A 16,173-nucleotide genomic window follows, 5' to 3' on the forward strand; every position below is an offset into this window, starting at 1 on the left:
TACAGTGGTAAGTTGTTCCACAGCTGAGGAGCTATGACTGAGAAAATGGTAGATCTCCTGGTCCCTATTATATGGAATAGTTAGTAAATTTTGTTGTATTGATCTGAGAGCTCTAAATGGAGAGTACGGTATCAAAAGTCGATCCAAAAATATTGGCGCATGTGATTATTGAATTTTAAAAGTTAGCAATATGATTTTAAAAGTTATTCTATGTGTAATTGGTAGCCAATGTGCAGCTTGTAAAAGTGGTGCAACGTGGTCATATTTTTTTGAACTTGTAATAATTTTTATTGCTGTATTTTGTATTATCTGTAACCTTCTTATTTCTTTATTGGTTATGCCATGGTATAAAGTATTGCAATAGTCTAAACAGTGTGTTTAAACCCCTTCTTTTTGGGTTGCAGACACATGCCAATGTAACAGGACCAGCTCATGTCCTATCTAAATACTATAAAACAGAATCCACATTTCCATAGTGCAGTCAAGCATGCAAAAAGGGACAGATTTTCCTCGATTTACTTCAACTTCACACAGTATGAAAACAACTTTTCAACCATGTCCTATGTGATTTTACAAACATAAATGTTGATGTTAGCAGCGCACTACGCCACACCCTAAGAAACCATGTACAGCCACATCGATGCACTTCAGCTTTCAAGATCTGATGTAGCAAATGCCCTGTTGCTAAAACATAACCAAAGCTTCAGGCCGGAAACACTGAACGAAGCCCTTCTCTACAGTTCCAGGCATAACCAGAGCGGAGGGGCTTCTACTAGCCTCAAACCTGATTTTTCCACCCTTTATTCAATCAGTACACGTCAGCAAACCTGAACACTAATACGAGTTACAGAATGCCTCCCCTGTGGCAAGATCACTGAAAGACAAGGGCTGAACATGGCTAACCGTGTTTATGACTAAATACAGAAAAAATAAAATACAAAAAAAAACAACTCAGATTAAAAGTAAAGTTCAGTAAGGATGAACCTCACATTGCCGAAGTGTGATCCTTCAGGGCTAGCTCTAGTCCTCGACACTTCCCATCATGCCCCAGGATGGTTCAGGTCACAAGCAGAGAATGGTTTATTAAGGTTTTGAAATACCACTTTTAATAAACATGTTAGTTTACAAATAAAATATAAAATCAAAAGGCGGCAAAAAGCTCCCCAAAACCCCACATACACATTCATACCAATATAGCAAGGAGTAAAAGTTAGGATAGATAAATAAGTCATATATTCTTAAAGTACAAACATACAGATCAGACAGCAGGCATGCATTTCTAACTCAAATAGATAAAATGCAATCATACAGATTGATTCCCTATGTAGTAATAAGAGAGGAAAAATTAGAAATTTGAATGATGACAACCTTTTTTTGTTTTCCATCTCTCCTAGAAGAATTAAAAGATGACAAGTTCTATCTTATCAGGCAGCTAAACTGGGAAAGAGATATTTCTTCACTTTCTTACATATATTTTTGTAAAAATATGAAAATCTATCTATTTAAAAATATGTTTGCAATATTATCTCAGACTATCATAGTATACTGATAGACTTTTTATATAGAAGGGTTCTTTTTTAATACTGTATATTTACACATTTGTGTATTATTTGAATTGAATTAATTCCTGGAAATGACCAATCTCTTGAATTGATAGTCGCTCTGAATTAGAAAGGAATAAATGAGTTATAAATTCTACTATTATTATGATCCTCCCCTCCCAAGATCTAGGATGTCATCAGTCCAAAAGCCTGTGTGTAAAAATAGTTCTTTAGGGATGCCCTAAAGCAGGGGTGTCCAACCTGCGGCCCCGTGAAGTATTTTGTGCGGCCCCGATCGAGGGCGATGCAGTGTTTTCCTCTGCTGCCCCTGGGTGTTTACCGTCTTGCCGTCTCCCTCCTCTGTCTTGCTGCTGAAGCGTTTGTGCGGCCCCAGAAACATTTTTTTCAGCCAATGCGGCCCAGGGAAGCCAAAAGGTTGGACACCCCTGCCCTAAAGGATTCAAGAAGAGCATGCCACAGTACCGATGCACAGGGCTAAATACTAACATGTCTAGCTACTGATGGAGGTAGGAGGAGAAGATGATGTTCATACTGGGACTGGAGTAGTTTGGTTGGTTTATATAAGGCTTTTATTGTAAACCACACAGTTGCCAGTGCGGATAAAGCACAGTTACTTACCGTAACAGATGTTATCCAGGGACAGCAGGCAGATATTCTTAACGTATGGGAGCCCCGGTACGGACACTTTTAACTAGAAAGTTCTAGTTGGCCGCACCGCGCATGCGCGAGTGCCTTCCCGCCCGACGGAGGAGTGCGTGGTCCCCAGTTAAGATAAGCCAGCTAAGAAGCCAACCCGGGGAGGAGGGTGGGTCGTAAGAATATCTGCCTGCTGTCCCTGGATAACACCTGTTACGGTAAGTAACTGTGCTTTATCCCAGGACAAGCAGGCAGCATATTCTTAACGTATGGGTGACCTCCAAGCTAACAGAGAGGGAGGGGGGATGGTTGGCCATTAGGAAAATAAATTGTGTAACACAGATTGGCCAAAGTGTCCATCCCGTCTGGAGAAGGTATCCAGACAGTAGTGAGTAGTGAACGTGTGAACTGAGGACCAAGTGGCAGCCTTGCAGATTTCCTCGATGGGCGTGGAACGGAGGAAAGCCACAGAAGCAGCCATAGCTCTGACCCTGTGGGCCGTGACAGCACCTTCCAGTGAGAGACCGGCCCGAGCATAACAGAACGCAATGCAGGCAGCAAGCCAGTTGGAAAGCGTCCGTTTAGAGACAGGACGACCCAGACGGTTAGGGACGAAGGACAAAAAGAGCTGAGGAGACGAGCGGTGGGCCCTGGTACGGTCAAGGTAGTAAGCAAGGGCACGCTTACAGTCCAGCGTATGCAACGCCTGTTCCCCAGGATGAGAATGGGGCTTAGGGAAAAAGACAGGCAACACAATGGACTGGTTGAGGTGAAATTCCGAGACCACCTTGGGAAGGAATTTAGGATGGGTACGCAGAACCACCTTGTCATGGTGAAAAACAGTGAAAGGTGGGTCGGCAACCAGTGCATGCAGCTCACTAACCCTTCTGGCAGAGGTGATGGCAATGAGGAAAAACACCTTCCATGTAAGAAATTTGAGCGAAGTTGTGGCAAGAGGCTCAAACGGAGGTTTCATGAGGGCTGATAAAACCACATTCAGGTCCCAGACGACTGGAGGAGGCTTCAGAGGTGGTTTGACATTGAAGAGGCCTCTCATGAACCGGGAAACCAGGGGATGAGCCGTGAGAGGTTTTCCGAGGATAGGCTCATGAAACGCAGTGATGGCACTGAGGTGGACTCTGGTTGAGGTAGACTTGAGGCCAGCGTCGGACAGAGAGAGCAAATAGTCCAGTACAGTTTCCACCGCCAATGAGATGGGATCGTGGTGATGTAGTAGACACCAAGAGGAGAACTGGGTCCACTTCTGATGGTAACATTGGAGGGTGGCCGGTTTCCTGGAGGCATTCAAAATTCGACGGACAGGCTGAGACAGATTCTCTGGAGAGGTCAGCCCGAGAGAAACCAAGCTGTCAGGTGGAGCAAGGACAGATTGGGATGCAGTAGAGACTGATGTTGCTGTGTAAGTAGAGTAGGAAACACAGGAAGAGGAATGGGCTCTCTGGAGCTCAGCTGGAGCAGGAGGGAGAACCAGTGTTGACGAGGCCACCGAGGGGTGATGAGAATCATGGTGGCTCTGTCCCTGCGGAGTTTGAATAACGTCCGCAACATCAGAGGCAGCGGAGGAAAGGCATAGATGAACCGATCCGTCCAGTCGAGCAGGAATGCATCCGGGCCAGACGATGAGGAGAGGATAGTCTGGAACAGAACTGGGGCAGCTGATGGTTGTGAGGAGCTGCAAAGAGGTCCACCTGAAGAGTGCCCCAGCGAGCAAAGATGGAGCGGAGTGTGGGAGGATCCAGAGTCCACTCGTGAGGTTGAAGGATGCGGCTGAGATTGTCGGCCAGGGAGTTCTGTTCGCCCTGGATGTAGACAGCCTTGAGGAAGAGACTGTGGGCCGTGGCCCTGGTCCAGATGCGGATGGCCTCCTGACAAAGGAGGGGAGATCCGGTGCCGCCTTGTTTGTTTATGTAGTACATGGCAACTTGGTTGTCTGTGCACAGGAGAAGAACCTGAGGGTAGAGAAGGTGCTGGAAGGCCCTGAGAGCATAGAACATGGCCCTGAGTTCCAGGAAATTGATATGATGTTGACGCTCCTGAAGGGTCCAGAGTCCCTGGGTGCGAAGATCTCCCAGGTGAGCTCCCCACGCATAGGGGGAGGCATCTGTGGTTATGATCATGGAGTGAGGGGGTAGATGAAATAGTAGACCCCTGGAAAGATTGGAGGAGTTCAACCACCATTGAAGAGATTGCTGAAGAGACGATGTCACAGAGATGGGATGAGAAAGAGGATCCGTGGTCTGTGACCATTGGTTGGCTAGAGTCCATTGAGGTGTTCTGAGGTGGAGTCGCGCCAGAGGAAGCACATGGACCGTTGAGGCCATGTGGACCAGGAGGACCATCATCTGCCGAGCTGGGATAGAGTGATGAAGGAGCACCTGACGGCAGAGGTGGAGTAGGGTCCGTTGTTGGTCAGATGGGAGAAACGCCCTCATCAGAGTGGTGTTGAGAACTGCTCCAATGAACTGAAGTCGCTGTGTGGGAAGCAGATGCGACTTGGGGTAGTTGATCTCGAACCCCAGGAGATGGAGGAAGGAGATGGTGTGTTGAGTGGCTTGTAGCACAAGTGGAGACGTAGGTGCTTTCACCAACCAATCGTCCAAGTAGGGGAACACCTGGAGGTTGTGAGACCTGAGGAAGGCTGCCACCACAATAAGGCACTTGGTGAACACCCTGGGCGATAATGCGAGGCCAAAGGGTAGCACTTTGTACTGATAGTGACGGTGCTGTATCTGAAATCGGAGGTGGCGACGTGAAGTCAGATTGATTGGGATGTGAGTGTAGGCCTCTTTGAGGTCTAGGGAACATAGCCAGTCGTGTTGAGAGAGAAGAGGGTAAAGCGTGGCAAGGGAGAGCATTCTGAACTTTTCCTTGACCAGACACTTGTTGAGGTCCCAGAGATCGAGGATGGGACGAAGGTCTCCTGTCTTCTTGGGAACCAGGAAGTAGCAGGAGTAGAATCCCTGACCCCTTTGGTCTGATGGTACCTCTTCGATGGCGTTGAGAAGAAGGAGGGAGTGGACCTCCTTCAGGAGGAGGAGGGATTGGGAGGAGTGGGAAGCAGACTCTATGGGAGGATTGTCTGGTGGAAGAGTCTGGAAGTTGAGAGAGTAGCCGTGGCGAATGATGTTGAGGACCCATTGGTCCGATGTGATGACTTCCCAACGGCTGAGGAAGAGTTGGAGGCGTCCTCCGATAGGCTGAGGAAGAGGCAATGATGGTGGGAGACTGGCTATGCCCTGGAGAAAAGAGTCAAAAGGGTTGAGATGGTTTTGACGGAGGGAGAGGCTTGGCAGGCTGATGAGACTGGGAACAAGCCTGAAGTTGATGCTGGTGACGAGGACGGCGAGGCTGCTGCTGAGGCGGGTTGAGAGGTCTGGCCAAGAACCTGCGTTGGTAGGAGGACTGCTGTCTGTAGAGGCGAGCAGGCGGAGTCTTCTTTTTAGGTTTGACCAGAGTGTCCCACCTAGTCTCGTGCGCTGAGAGTTTCTGGGTGGTTGAGTCCAGGGACTCCCCGAAGAGTTCATCACCAAGACAAGGTGCGTTAGCCAGGCGGTCTTGGTGGTTAATGTCGAGGTCAGAAACTCTCAGCCAGGCCAGACGCCGCATAGCAACAGCCATGGCAGATGCTCTAGAGGTCAGCTCAAATGAGTCATAAATGGAGCGTACCGTGAATTTCCGAAGTTGGAGCAGACTGGAAATTTGCTGTTGGAAAAGAGGGACCTTACATTCAGGAATGTATTTTTGTAAGGAGGAGAGTTGTTGCACCAGATGCTTCATATAGAAGGAGAAGTGAAAGGTGTAATTATTTGCCCTGTTGGCCAGCATTGCATTCTGGTAAAGGCGCTTGCCAAACTTATCCATAGTTTTCCCCTCTCTGCCAGGAGGGGTGGAAGCATAGACACTGGAGCCCTGATTTTTCTTTAAGGTGGACTCCACCAGGAGAGATTCATGGGGCAATTGAGGCTTGTCATACCCCGGGATTGGAATGTACAAGCTATCCAGTTTGCGAGGGGCCCCGGGAACAGTGAGGGGGTTCTCCCAATTTTTGTAAAAAGTTTCCCGTAGGATGTCATGGACGGGTAACTTAAGGAATTCCTTGGGAGGTTGCTCAAAGTCTAGGGCATCGAGAAAAGCCTGGGACTTTTTAGAGTCGGACTCTAATGGAATGGAAAGAGCAGCCGACATCTCCCTGAGGAATTTGGTAAAAGAGGATTGTTCAGGGTCCCTGATGTTGGTGTGTGCACGGCAGGAGATCGGTGCGGAGGGCTCGGCATGGCGGGTCTTGGAGAGAGACTTGCCGGAGCGTACCGAGGCGGTACCGGGAGAGGAAGACCGGTGCCGTTCCTGGTACCGGGAAGGGTCGGTATCAGAACGGGCCTGCACCACAGGTTGGAAACGGTGTGGTTCAGCCGAGAGCACCGGCATGGAAGTGTTAAGCAGTACCGAGGGGGTCGACACCGATTGGATTGTGCGAGGCTCGGACCGGTCCTGCACCGGAAGGTGTGGGGCCAGCAGCGCCGGCAACAGTTGTTGGAGTTGTTGCTGCAGCTGCTCCTGCAATTGGGTCTGGAGTATGGCCGCGATGTGGTCGTCCAGGGGAGGCACCGGTACCGCTTTTTTCTTCTTCGGTACCATAGGTGCTGCTCTACGCTCCGGCGATGAGGAGGCCGATGACGAGGCACTCACCGATATCGGAGCGGAGCGGAGCGTTTGCGGGGTCGGTGCGGTGCCGGAAGGACCAGCGTCGCAACCGTGGCAGGAGGGCGCTCAAGGGAAGTGGAAGGCTTCTTAGCCGGCTTACCTGGGGCCAGCAACCCCGAAGAAGGATCTGGCGTCGTTGAGGTAGTCGGTGCCGATTTTTGAGGTGCCGTCGACGTCGCGGTAGGTTCCATGGCAGATCCGGTACCGAAAAGAATATTTTGCTGGATCTGCCTATTCTTCAAATGTGCGCTTTTTAAGAGTAGCACAGCGGGTGCAGGTGTCAGCCCGATGCTCCGGACCCAGGCACTGCAGGCACCAATTGTGCGGGTCGGTGAGAGAGATCGGGCGTGCACACCGCTGGCACTTCTTAAAGCCCGGTTGAGGGGGCATGAAGGGAAACACGGCCTCCGCAAAATCAAAGCCGGAGGCCTGTATGATGGCAACAGGCCCCGCCGGGGCCGGCCCGAAAAAATAAGAAAACTCGATGAGTTTTTTTTTTTTTTTTTAAATAAAAGCAAAGGAATCCGAAGGAAAAAAAATCAAAGAAAAAGAAAAATTGCGCGAGCGGGAAGGCAGAAACTAGTTTTTCAACGGCCGTTGAAAACACATGCGTCTTCTTCGCTCCGCGGAAACAAAGAAACTGGGGACCACGCACTCCTCCGTCGGGCGGGAAGGCACTCGCGCATGCGCGGTGCAGCCAACTAGAACTTTCTAGTTAAAAGTGTCCATACCGGGGCTCCGTCGGTGACGTCACCCATACGTTAAGAATATGCTGCCTGCTTGTCCTGGGATAACTTGTGGTTTATCAAGTCTCTAGAAATAAAGGAGTTTGTGTGGAATGTCTTAAGGGTGAAGACCAGAATTTTGAACTTGATTCTGTAGTGAATAGAAAACAAAAAGATAACACATAAGTAGAGGTTTCATAGACTCCAGTGGCGTGCTTTCAAGGACTTCAAGGGATTCAATGAACTACAGATCAAGATATATCAGCGATCTTGGAATCATCAGATATTGAGTTATCAGGACGGGCTACATTAATAGTTTCCTTGGTTTTCCATCAGGATAAAGACTTGATTCTGAGGCTTTATTATAATTTATAGCAAGTTACTTATTTAGGAGAAAGAATATTCGTATATTACCTGTTACTAATGCAGAAGCTGAGAAGGAATGAATATAGAGATTTATTGCCTGGTGTTATAGTTTATTGAATATTGATGTTTAGTTTCTTATATTACTTTCTGGAGGATAAAAATTGCGACATGATTAGTCAACCCTCAATAATGTGGGCTTGTTAATGTTTGTATTTTAATTTGAACTATTTTCTTTATATTTTGTATTTTTTGCTTGAGTTTGTTATGATGTAACAATAAAAATTTATAAATAATAATAAAAAAAAAGAATATTCGTATATCCTGATGTTTTTAAATGGACTCAATTAAGAAGAAAATAATTTTTATGTTATCGTGATAAAGTGATTTCCTTGGGTGCCTCTTTTCAGTTAAGATTTCCATGCAAGTGTTTTGTATTGTTCCAGAATAATAAGTATATATTTTATGATCCTGATCAGTTGCGTTTCTTTTTAGAAGGGAAAGGGATTTCTCTTGCACCCTAGTGAATGATAGAGTAACTCAAGTCTGTAGTTAAAGCCAAAGTTAATCCACTCTATATTCCTTTAATAATATTGATAAGCTGTTTTCTTTCCTGGAAGAACTTCTTTCTTGTCTCTTTCCTCCTTAAATTGAGGACTATGTATTAAGGTATAATTGTTTCTTAAGCCAGTTTTGGCTTGAATTATAATTTCCAAATCCAATAGTTAACTGGATGTAGTAAATTCTGTATATTTCCCGTTAAGCACAATTATGTATTTAAAATGAAAATCAATTTTTAAAAAAAAACAAAAAACCCAGAGGCATAAGAACTTGCCAATGCCTGGAAAGATGTAACTAAATCAACATTAAAAAATGCTTGGCAAAATTATGGCCATTAACAATATTCGATGAAAATGAATTTGTAGAGGAAGACTTTGAAGCTTTCCAAGTCAGTGATGAAACGGTGATGATATCAAACCTCATTGCTTATGCCAGAAGTCCATCATCTGAAAAGGTTAATAAGTTAGAAGCAGCTGATATTAATGAAGTGCTGAATATTGACAAAGATGCACCTGTTGTGCGTTCCTTCCTTGATGGCGAGATTGCTGAAATGGTGCTAAATAGAAAAAAACTTGAGGATAGTAGTCATGATGAAGACTTTGGGCTCTTTTTACTAAGCTGCGTTAGGGCTTTAACGTGCGGAATAGCACAAGCTACATTGCCGCATGCGCTAGACCTTAATGCCAGCATTGAGCTGGTGTTAGTTTTTCCATTTAGCGTGCAGTAATTTCCTTTGTGCGCTAAAAACGCTAGCGCACCTTAGTAAAAGGAGTCCCTTGTGAACACCAGAGAAAAAAATACATATAGATAATATGGTGAAAATGTATGACAAGTAAAGAAGCTGGCCTGGAACAACTTGCATTAATCAGTGATAATGAGATTATGGGCAGTCTACTCAATCAAAGAGAGACTACTGAAACAGAAACCTTTTGTTAATTAGACAGACAACACAGGAAGAAGTCTTCAAAAGGACTGCCATTGTTCCTACACCATCGTCAGATAGCCAAATCCAAATAGAAGATGATGCATGTTAGACATTTTTGGCTAAGAAAGATTATCCCACCTCTTCTATGAAACTGCGATAGCAGTTTCTAGTGCGGAGAGCCGCGCTGAGTGGCCCGCGCTGCTCCCAACGCTCATAGAGCGTTGGGAGCAGCGTGGGCCATTCAGCGCGGTTCTCTGCGCTAAAAACTGCTAGTGTAGTTTAATAGAAGAGGGGATATGTGGCCTAGATCCTATAAACGGCACCGTGATTGGCAGCCGATTGCGTGTCAATCACCCGACAATGACATTATAGAAATGCGGCTACATCACAGGCACCAGAAATGTAGACCAGGGGTTTCAAGGTCTACATTTCCGGCGCCTATCTGTGACGAGAATCGTTACTACGGAAGTGCCTACTGATGCCTAAGGGTACTTCCAGCATTAACCATGCCTATTTTACCCTTAGGCACCAGTAGGTATCTCCATAGTCACGGTTCTAATACCATTTGTGGAGACACCCTCTTTTTTAATGACTTTTAAATGACGCAATTATGTCAAAGGCAATTAAACCAATTAAAACCATTTATAGAATTTGGGCCTATGTGACTAAAGACTAACCCCCCTTTTTTTTTTTACAAAAGCATAGCACAGTTTTTAGCGCCAGTCCCCACGGTAACAGCTCCAACACTCATAGAATTCCTATGAGCGTCCAAGCTGTTACCCCCACTGCTGGCGCTAAAAACCGTGCTATGCTTTTGTATGGCTGGAACAAGTTTATGTTTGAAGTGCTTGAAGAGTTTAATGTTTGCAGCTCTTTCCCCAGTAATGTGCACTCTTTCAGCCCCTTTTACAAAGCCATGGTAGCAGCTTTGTAAAAGGGACCCTTTGTGAATAGAGAGACTCTTTCCTCGGCCGTGCACACTCTTTCCATAAACAACATGGTGCTCGTTCATCAGATGTTATCAGTGTTGGAAAATTGTTGGGATGTGCACTCCTATATTTTATCTGTCCTACATGAAAATTTGAGGCAGGGACATGTCAGCCAGAGCAGGCAAGTTTGTGTTTGAAGTGCCTGAAGTGTTTCATGTTCGCCTTATTTTGAAATACAAAATAAAGTTCGGTGGCAATTTTATGGTCTTACGATCTGTCTTTTTCCAACTTTAACATTACCATTCTCAAAACCGAAAAATTCCCAAAACTGAAATATGCCTGATCCCAGGGATTTCAGATAAAGGATCTTTACCTGTACTGCCATCACCCATGTAAGCTGGTGGTGCCCTGATCATGGATGGCAGCGACTTTCTTACAGGCAAAAAATAATAATAATGAGGAAATGTTACAAATAATACTGTACAAATGCCATCTAAACTCAGTAACCAGTAAAAAGCATGACATTCTAGGTTGCTTCAATTCCATTATAATAAAGGACGTATTCAAAGCTTCCTATGTGTAATCAATTTATTATGAAATACAAAACAGCATTCTAATCAATCACTCACTCACAAAAACAATATTGCCCTTCCTATTTCTATTCAGATAGTAAAATGACACAGAGCTTCCACAATGCACCATCAGTAGTAGATCAGCACAAGGAGATATAAGATGAACAATTTCACAACAGAAAATACAGTGACTGAAGGCACCACACAGATAAATCAGCAATGAAGGAACTACTAAAGTAGTCTTGTCTGTCACAGCAAAAAGGATAAAGAGGCTGGTGGCACTTTATAGAAACATAGAAACATGATGGCAGATAAAGGCCAAATGGCCCATCTAGTCTGTCCATCCACAGTAACCATTATCTCTTTCTCTCTCCAAGAGATCCCACGTGCCTATCCCAGGCCCTTTTGAATTCAGACACCGTCTCTGTCTCCACCATCTCTTCCGGGAGACTGTTTCATGTACCTACCACCCTTTCTGTAAAAAAGTATTTCCTTAGATTACTCCGGAGCCTATCACCTCTTAACTTCATCCTATGCCATCTCATTCCAGAGCTTCCTTTCAAATGAAAGAGACTCGACTCATGCGCATTTACATCACGTATGTATCTCTATCGTATCTCCTCTCTCCCGCCTCTACTCCAAAGTATACAGATTGAGATGGCTGGTCTGGACCTTCTCTACGACGTCAGAATTGATGTCGGGGGTAAGGCTTCTGGGCCGGTGGCGTACAATCGCTGCACTCACCTGGCCCTTCCCAGCAATTTGTTTTGTTCAGAGGGAGTGAAGCGTCACTAGGTCCACGCTCATCCCTAGCTCTCGTTGCTGTGCTGTGTTCCCACCCCCCCACCCCCGGTGCTGCTTGTGGACGTGTCCTCATAGCGGCAGCAGCGGGAGGCAAATAAAACCAGCAGGCGGGCAGTCTTAGGGGGTGGGGGCGGAAGAGGACAGGCTGGAATGCAGTGAGGGGAACATAGGAGAGAGAGTGGAAGAGACAATTGTTGGGCCTCAGTTGGGGGGGAGGGGGACGAGGACAAAGGCTAGAAAGCAATGAGGGGAACATAGGAGGGAGGGTGGAAGGGACAATTATTGGGCCTTAGTTGGGGGGGGGGGAGAGAAGAGGACAAAGGCTGGAAGGCAGTGAGGGGAACATAGGAAGGAGGGAGGGAGGAAGGGTCAATTTTTGGGCCTGAGGGAGAAAACAAAGAAGGAAATAAATAAATCACCAGACAACAAAGGTAGGGAAAATGATTTTATTTTCAATTTAGTGATCAAAATGTGTCAGTTTGGAGAATTTGTATCTGCTGTCTATATTTTGCACTATATTTGTCTATTTTTCAATAGTTGTTACTGAGGTGACATTGCATACAGTGGTGCCTCACACAACGAACTTAATTCGTTCCAGGAGCAAGTTTGTTATGTGAAAAGTTCGTTGTGTGAAACGCGTTTTCCCATAAGAATACATGTAAAACAAAATAATTCGTTCTGCAGCCCTGTTGTCCCATAAGAATACATGTAAAACAAAATAATTCGTTCTGCAGCCCTACATTTCCCTCCCTCCACCTCACCTTATATGCAGAGTTTGCCAGCTTTCTTTTTCACCCAGCCGCACGATTTCAAAAAGCTGTGCACGCGCAGCTGCTGGAGTTGATCAATGTTCTCCTCTCCTGCAACTTCCGGTTTCCGGTTGCGTCAGAGGAGAAGATTGAACAACAGAGCATGCGCGCATGTGCTGCTCTTTGAAAGTGTGTGGCTGGCCGAAAAAGAAAGCCGGAAAACTCGGTATCTAAGGTAAGGTGGAGGGAGATGATGGAACACTGCATTCAGACAGGAGGGTGCTGCTGTTCCCGGCTCACATTAGGAAGCGGCGAGAGTAGTTCCGCCCCCCCCCGGGCCCCTCGGGCGACTTCGTTGTGTGAAACGAAGTTCGTTATAGGGAGCAAGACAAAAAGTTCATTATGCGCAGCGTTCGCTGTGCGAGGCGTCCGTTATGCGAGGCACCACTGTATTTTAAAAAGTCATCTGCCTTGACATCTGTGCCCTGTCACTGCCCGCCCTGTGCCTTGTCCCAGCTTACCACTAGACCACCAGAGGGGGGACAGGGCGCAGAGCCTGGCAATGAGTGTGGGGTTGGGTGCAGAGCCTGGCAGGGAGAATTTGGTTCAGAATGTTTTTTTTCTTGTTTTCCTCCTCTAAATCTAGGGTGCATCTTATGGTCAGGTGCATCTTATGGAGCGAAAAATACGGTATATCTTTTTTGATGTACACTGACCAGAACTGAATGCAATATTCAAGGTGAGGTTGCACCATGCAGTGATAGAGGCATTATAATAATCTCAATCTTATTTACCATCTTTTTCCTAATAATTCCTGCAAGCAGTGCAAAACTCACCTGCATGACTTATCTTCTGCCAACCTTGCTACATTCACCTTATCCTCTCCTCAAATCACTTCACTGGCTCTCTATCTGCTTCTTCATACAGTTCAAACTCCTATTACAAACCTACAAGTGTGTCCATGCCGCAGTCACTCAGTATCTCTATAGTATAATCTCGTTATAACGGACTTCAAGGGACCTGGAAAAACGGTCCGTTATATCCAGTTGCATTTTTTTTTTAACTTTATTTAGGTCAACTTGAAACAACGTTCAGTCAATGAACAACAGTCACTGCACAACTATATCAGCAACATCAAGAACAAAACTCAGCAAAACATTGGTATGGTACGAAATGATTGCAAAACCAGAACACTAAAAGATGTTCTAAAGAATTATGTTGTACTATACTGGAAAGAAAAATACGCTGTCATTTTCTTCTGGGCTGCATTTTGATACATCATCGGCATGCCACATGCCTTGTAGGCGGAGCCTGCATGTTCGTTATAGCCAAAGAAAACTACAGCTAAAAGCGGCTCTGGGGACCAAATTGGTTGTCCGTTATATTTGAAAGTCTGTTACATGCGAGTCCGCTATATGCGATGATTTTCTGTATGTTTATAATGGCGTACGGCCGGGACCAGCGGACCTCGTCCGCTATAGGCGAGGTTCCGTTATAACGAGATTATACTGTATATGCCTCCGTTCCTCAGATAAGCTGCTTTTATCTGTACCCTTCGCCTCCACTGCCAATTCCAGACTTTGTTCCTTTCATCTAGCTCTCCGTTCCTCAGATAAGCTGCTTTTATCTGTACCCTTCGCCTCCACTGCCAATTCCAGACTTTGTTCCTTTCATCTAGCTGCCCCCTATGCCAGGAATAAACTACCAGAGTTTGTCCGTCAGGTCCCTTCCCTTGTTTAAAAATAGACTGAAAAAACCCTTTTTGATATAGCTTTCCATCCATAACCCTACTTCCCACTGCTCACCATCCTAGCCAGCAGATTTACCATCCCCATCCTGGCATCCTGTTTGTCTGTCTTGTCTGTTTAGATTGTAAGCTCTTTCGAGCAGGGACTGTTTCCTTCGTGACTCTGTACAGTGCTGTATACGCCTGGTAGCACTCTAGAAATGCATATGAAAGTGCATATGAGAAAGCTGCTTGTTTCCATGAACAGCTGGGATTCTATATCAGCACAATTTTTTTAATCTTATTTACTAAACTGTCCCCTCAGATAGGGATTCACTTTCTTCCCCCACTGCATCCCTTCTGGCCCAAGAACACAACAACAGATTTTCTATGATCACTCCAGGGCCTGCGCCCTAGCCTTGCATACATGGTTCAAAGGGCTCCCTTCTTCCTTATTTACCGGTAACTACTATGCATGCATAAAACCACTCCCCTTTCAGTTAGTCTATCAACTTCTCATGGGCCTTTGATTCTTCCATTTTAAAAGCAGGGATTTTCCCAGGCTTCACTCTCTCTCCACCCAGGAATCCACCCTTCCTGCCAGCGTGAAACTCGAGATCAATGTCACACCGGGCACTGGCCGGTGCAGTCCACAGCTGTCATGAGTCCTCGCCTCTCTTTTCCTGGTCTATATTCACCGGCAGCACAGACACTCCTTCCAGCCACTGATAGGGAGCTTTTCCATCCGCCCCAAAAAAGAAACTAGTGAAAATCCATGGGCTTCAGCACGATTAAAAGGTTTTCTTCCCTCCACCCTATTAGCTGACATGAAGTATTAGAAAAAGAAAAAAAAAGTGCATGCAGTTCCCACCCTCACTCTCCTTTTCCTATCCAGGCTGAAGAGCTACAGTTTAACTTCCTAGCACTGTCAGACAGAGCAGGCACAGGGAGTGTGTCACTGCCTTGGTTCCCCATGTTCCAAAGGGTCCCAAGCCAAACCCGAAACAGCAACACTCTCCGTCACGCGAAGGAGCCCAGTTCCCTCCCCGGGTATGAGCGCAGGGCTTCAGAGAAGGAAGGCTCCCTGCCCCCGACACCCCTGCAAAGACCCCGGGCTTTAGCAGCAAACAGAGATTCATGAATGTGGCAGACTCACCGTGCACGAGACGACCCTGTCCCAACTGCGAAGGCAAGGCAGTGCCCTCCCCTGCTCGGTTCTCTCTGGCTCCGAGGTTAATTTCGGCTGCAGGAGGAGGTGGAGCCCAGCTACATCGCTGTTTTTCTTCCTGTTTGTAATCTACAGTTCTGGGCCTGAGGTGGAGCCCGTCTTGCGCAAGAATTTCTGTCGAGCCTATAAGCAACCAGTTTCTTGTTTTAAGGTAGGGGGGGACACAGGGGACTGGCAGACACAGAAAGAAACCCAAAATACTGAGGGGAAGATTCTCAAAACAAAAATGTGCCGTTAAGCCCTCCACTGCTGGGTGGGCAGGCACACCCTTTGGCTATGCTCCTGATACCTATGCATTCAACTTTTTGGAACACATGACCTCACCTCCTTTTGAGATACGTGGTATGAACAGTCGGATTTTCAGGATTTCCCCAATGAATATGCATGAGATCTATGTGCATGCACTGCTTTCAATGCATATTCATTGGGGAAATCCTGAAAACCCGACTGGATTGCGGCCCTCAAGGAGGGACTTTGAGATCCCTGTGCTATAGGAATTAGACCCACTGCCTTACAGAATAGCACACAGCCTGTGGTGTGCAAATTTTATTGTGTGCCAATTTACATCAATAATTGGTTATTATCATCCAATTATTGATGTTTAGAGCTCATTAGACAATCTTTGTGTGCATCTGGGGCACATGTACAAGTTTGGGACTGTAATTCTGGGT

The 16,173-nt window shown here is 46.1% G+C and overlaps 1 protein-coding gene across 1 annotated transcript in view; it reads right to left on the reverse strand.

Moving 5' to 3' along the window:
- ANXA11 (annexin A11) overlaps positions 1-15,563 on the reverse strand; it is a 114,480-nt gene extending 98,917 nt beyond the window's left edge. Inside the window, exon 1 of the mRNA XM_033941686.1 lies at positions 15,431-15,563. The gene's annotated coding sequence lies outside the window, so the exon portion shown is untranslated. The remainder of the gene's footprint in view (positions 1-15,430) is intronic.
- Between the last annotated feature and the right edge of the window lie 610 nt (positions 15,564-16,173).

The sequence above is a fragment of the Geotrypetes seraphini genome, chromosome 4, assembly GCF_902459505.1.
Source record: "Geotrypetes seraphini chromosome 4, aGeoSer1.1, whole genome shotgun sequence".
Taxonomy (NCBI): Eukaryota; Metazoa; Chordata; class Amphibia; order Gymnophiona; family Dermophiidae; genus Geotrypetes; species Geotrypetes seraphini.